Source organism: Azolla caroliniana, unplaced genomic scaffold, assembly GCF_043228905.1.
Source record: "Azolla caroliniana isolate FFs.n. ecotype wild unplaced genomic scaffold, voAzoCaro1.0.p SCAF_30, whole genome shotgun sequence".
In the NCBI taxonomy this organism is placed as follows: Eukaryota; Viridiplantae; Streptophyta; class Polypodiopsida; order Salviniales; family Salviniaceae; genus Azolla; species Azolla caroliniana.
In genome coordinates, this window is record NW_028230465.1 from 83,612 (window position 1) to 89,491 (window position 5,880).

A 5,880-nucleotide genomic window follows, 5' to 3' on the forward strand; every position below is an offset into this window, starting at 1 on the left:
GTATCCAAATTAAAATTATCCCAAAGTCTCTGATTGACTTGCATCTCAAAGCTATGGAAAATGTTTCCTTGGAAAAACGTGACTGGCTATTGGTTAAATTACTTTATCTAACATATAGCTAAGGTTAGACCATCAATCTAGTTGTAATACAATATTCAGTAAAGGAAATTTATCAATCTATATTATGAGCAATGTAGACAACTGTAGTAGATCAAGGCAATGTTCAGGAAAGGAAGTAGATCAGTTTTGATGCAAAATTAGTGGTGGTTTCTATACTTTCTGTAGTTTAAACTCTCAATCTCATTGTCATAAGAGTAAGTATCGGTATACTTAAAATAATGCAGCCAAGTGTGATAGACCTCCAGGGAATGAAGTTGGCAAGAGAAAATGGTGAATTTCCTGTTTTTGAATAGATTATATCTGTACTTTGGACCTCTAGGGGGTTGGCAAGAGAAAATAGGGAATTTCCTGTTTTCGGATTGATGATATCTGTAGTTTGGACTTTCAACCTTGTTGTAATAGGATATCTAGAAAAGGAATTTAACAAGTAGTGCAGTCACCTGAAAAAGAACAAGATGGTGACAAAGGAAATAGACAAGATGCAATGCCAAATTTCTCAACTTCAAAGTGATCATTTCTGTAGATAAGGAACTAGCAATCATACAAGCAATAGGATCCCCAGTGAAGAAAATTAGCAAGTGATATCCAGTAATGGATTTAAAAAGTTATACTGTAAATAACAGAACCAAATGTAATGCCAAAACTCTCATCTTCAGAGAGATTATTGCTGTGAAGATAATGATTTCATGTATCATGGTTGCTTGATTTCAGAGAGGTTATTTTGGCAAAAATAATGAATGCTTGCTTTCCATGATTTCTCTCTTATCTCCAATACAAAAATGACATGATGTTCCAGCACCATGGACACAGAAACAAACAGCAAAGTCTAATAATTCTACAAAAAACAGACTTTCTTGCTTTCCATAGTTTCTCTTGCATCTTTGGCAAGAGAAATTCTATGCAGTTCCAGAACTATTGGCACAGAAACACAAGAAACGCCTGGTAATCATGCAAAAGAATGTTTTCTTGCTTTCCATAGTTTCTCTTGCATCTTTGGCAAGAGAAATTCTATGCAGTTCCAGAACTATTGGCACAGAAACACAAGAAACGCCTGGTAATCATGCAAAAGAATGTTTTCTTGCTTTCCATGGTTTCTCTCTCGTCTTCAATAAAAAAATGGCATGACATTCTAGCACAGTCAATACAGAAACACATAGAAACTCTCATAATTGTAGAGGTTCTAGCTCTTCATGAAATGATGAAGGCCACACACATATCAACGATGAAGCAACCCAATTTGAAGTGACAATTGTCGTACAAAATAGAAGGGAAAAAAAACCTGGATAATACGAAAATCCATCGTGCAGGCCGTGGAGAATCTCAGGGTCGTAAAAGCATCAGAGCTTTCTGCTCGCAGAGAGATAGAAAATAACAACTTTTGCCTAACAAAACTTCATTGATCGCGAATCTATACAGAAAACAGAAGAAGAAGTGGAAGCTCTGCCAGCGAGTTCGAAATCTTCGGTTCGTCTTCACCTGTGCAGAGTTAAGAGTTCAGATTCACAGCTATTGGTTATGATCCTGCTTCTGTAACTGCTGGCGGAACCTGCTGATGTTACTGCTTCTGATGAAGTTAGTGTTACTTTTACTGTTACTGTTACTGTTACTGTTACTGTTACTGTTACTGCTTCCCTGCGTCTGTTTATTATGCTTCTCTTACTATTTACTGTTAGTTCTGTGATGAATACGCTGGCAGCATGATGCGTTGTTTTAGCTGAAAGACGGGAAGAGAGAAAAAGGAGCGAGGCGATGGCGATGGAGATGGCGATGGAGACAGAGACAGCGAGGCGAAGGCAGAGAAAACGCAACCCTAGAGAAAGAAACAGGAAAGGGAGCAGGAACCCTAAAACGCCATGGAGGCGAAGCTTCTGTTTCTGTTTGTTCTGGTGTGTGTGGGGTTGGGGGGGGGGGGGGGGGGGGAGGAGAGGAGGAAAGAAGTACAAAAGTAAATAAAATAAATTTGGGTTTCAGAAAAATAATTATAAATCAACAAAGAAGAAGAAGAAAAGAGATGCCTTCAGACTCTTGTCTATCTGAGAGATCTCACAAAAGAAGGCAAATCTTCTTCTTCTTATTCTTCTTCTTCTTCTTCTTCTTCTTCTTCCTCTTCTTCTTCCTGTGTGTGAAAAAGGAAGATTTGCATCGAACAGACTTTTGCTCGCTTGTTCTTAAATGTCGATTTTATGGCATTTCGCTGGTAAAGTCCTTAAACGTCAAGAATCGGTACTCGTTTCCAAATATGTGTTAAGTGAAAACGTTGCCTTTTGGTTTGGTCCCATAGGTCACATTTAGTATCCGAACTGAGTAAAAATTTCTCTTTATCGTGAAGAATAACGTATTAATTATGGAATATAGACTACCATGCTGACAAAGCATCAAAAATTATGACCATGATAACGTCATTCTACCTAACCAGTTATGTGATCAAGGGGCCAATACAAATGATAGGTATGGTGACTAACCAAGTTACACAATCAATACTCCTCTTCATCCAATCAATAAATTTGCCAAAGCAACCATGCTTTCAACCGTCAAATGTGATTATAGATTCCGAATTGCCCACCAAACACAAGCGCGTTCCTTGTACACTAGTTATGCCATTGCTCCCAAAGCCTCCAATAATCAAACACAACATAGCAATGAGGTGGTAATACTCTTGATTCTTGAACCCACTTTTGCAATGACTCGTTCACAATATCTTTCGATAACACATATATATATAAAAACCTCACTACTTATTATAAAATTTTACATATGTGTTTCAATTTATCACAATAAAACTCAATGCAAACTATGTTCTACTAGAATTGTGCGAAAGAAACACATCCCACATGCAATGCAAGCTTGTCCTTCTCGAAGCATCTCCAATAGATAAGCCACCATATAAATACCTTCACTTTAAAACGAAGACAAGAGTGTCACCTTCTTTCGACCACGTCCTGCCACCATAAATCAAGCCTTTGAAAATCCCATACTTTTGACACTCTACTCATAATCGTTGCATCCTTGTTAACGATGTTATGATAGGCATCATCAATCCTTATATTGAAACATCCTTTTGCCTCCTTCCAATGCCTAGACATCTTCGAATGAAGATTCCAACAAGCTTGGATTTGGGCATCATAAAATCAGCATTTTATCATAACTTATCCCAAACACTTTGATAACTTCATTTCACCTCATCCTTATCATCTAGAAAGCCATCAATCTACTATGAACCCCCAACATGACCTCTTGTGCTCTAACTAAACCTAACCTAGCCATCTTGTTGAGCTTTACACTTGAAGAATGCTTAGCCTTTCATGCCAACATTCTTGATGTTGCCTTAATATTTCGAAGAATTGGCACATTGCCTCTCAGAATGGAGATCTTGTCAACTACACTCTAAAGAGTTATCCGATGAGCCAAAAATGGTCTAAATTCATAGATCTTGTACATTTAATATGTTCATAAGAGTTATTTACTTTCCATCAATAAGTAATAAAACATTCTCAATATAGAACTATACCATTTCTATCCAGGACAAGCATTCACAAACATAACTATGAATAAATAATGTCTTTGAGTTACCACACAGTCATGCAAATTCAACAAAGTGATCCCACCAATTCACTTCCGGGGTACTATGTATATGATCCCACACTAGTTCGGGTATTCCCACTTTCTCCTTCCCTTTCCATAGCATGCACCACATTGCCATTGAGACCATATCAATGACCTTTAATGACCATGGAATGAAGGTAAATAATAATAAACCATCATAATCATTATCTATTGAATTGCTTTCATATCGTCATGATAATGGCAAAATTGTGATTTCCAACACATGAACTTATCCTAAATCCTGGTACAAATATAATCTTAATGTTTGACATTAGTCCAATCGACCTTATAAGGTAACTAAGATGACAACAAATCATACCTTTATCTTAATCGGGCAGTAACCATCCAATCTCCTCTAAATTCTTCTTTGCACATTAAATAAGAAGAGGTTTCCTTATATTTATTTTTGACCATGAAGCAATAGCAAATAGATGCCATACTTTCATAGCTTTCCCAACATTATCATAATGTGACCCTAAAGACGCAATGTAATCATTCCCTAATGCTTGAACACGATGAGAATTTCCCGATGTAAACCAAGTCCTTTTAATACTCCGCCTTACAATGACCTATGAAAATGTATTAAAACAATAATGAAAAATGACAAAGAATTGAAACAATATCCTTGATCAACAAATTTATGAATAAGAAGTGAATATGCGACTCCACAATTAAGCATAACATGTGAAACAACAACCTCTCCCAATATATATGTATACATATATAACATGGACATATATATGCCAATTCCCATACGAGACATCAATTCGCTTAGAAAATACCAATCCACATTATCATAAGCTTTCTCAAGTCTATCTTTAACTTGACTAACTCTTGTTTAGATTCCTTAACTTAATCCAGAGTTATTCATACATTTAAAATACTGTGCAAAATAACTATTTTTGCAACGAAACCATATTGACTTTTTTGCACATTCATGGGTAATATCTTTTGTGATATATTGACAAATAACCATTGTGAATATCATATACACTCCTCCCATTAGAGAATTTGGTATTCAATGAGTAAAAGATGACACAAAGGGAATAGTAACGACTTGATCAAATTGATGTTCCAAGAGGGTGGCATAATTCCCAAACGCCAAACCTATTGAAATAAATAAGCAAGTGGACCCCTTAAATTCATATATTCCCATCATGAACTTTTATCAATCAACAAATGCAAAATCTCCCTCTCCCTCCCTCCCTCCCTCTCTCTACATCTCTCCAAACAACCTTATGAATTGAATTTTGCTTTCAATTTTTCATTAAAGTCATATATATATTAAAACATGCCAATGCAAAAAACACTTGATGTCCCTACAATAGTGATGATATATGGCAATTCTAAGTGATGTAAGACTAACTAACATAAAGGCAACTCAATTTTCTTTTTATCTTATGTACATGTTGTTATACTCCATGGGAACCATAAGCAAGCCCCATTTCTCGTACTCCACTTGTATCATAGACCCCAATATGTACCCAAGGCAAACAAATACCATCATGATCCATTTTCTTTCTAGATAAAAACTATTGTATCAGATTGAAGAACCATTAGGTGAATATGTAATGCAAGAAACATTGACACCACCAATCAAGTTCCATTTTCAAACTACTTATGATAATATCATTTCTATGCATAGAGAGCATAGTTCTTTTGCTACCTAATAACAAACCTTTCCACAAATTGGTTGCCACCAATTTCCAAAGGATATGCAAAGCATTGATTGATCACTAAACATGGTCATATCCAAAAGTTATACAAAACCTAAATTTCATGTTTTTGAATGCCATTATATGAATGTGTGGCATTACAATAATGTTTCTAACAATTGTCAAAGCAAAATAATGGTCACCAAACATGGTTATATCTAAAAGTTGTATTGTTGCGAGCATAACCATAACCATAGTTGTGTGCTAATTTGTAAGAATGAAGGGTGAGGATTGAGTTATCTCAATCTTACGACGAGAGAAAAGTTTAGATTGTTTCATCACTTGGCTATTTTTCATAAAAAAAAACAACCAAGTGAGAAACACACACAAGGGACTAGGGTTTACGCCTATATAAGAAGGCTAGCTACCTTCATGAAGGGGAGATATCTCTTTTCTTTATTGTTTTGAGATAGAGATTCTAATAGTGTGGCAAAGCTCTAGC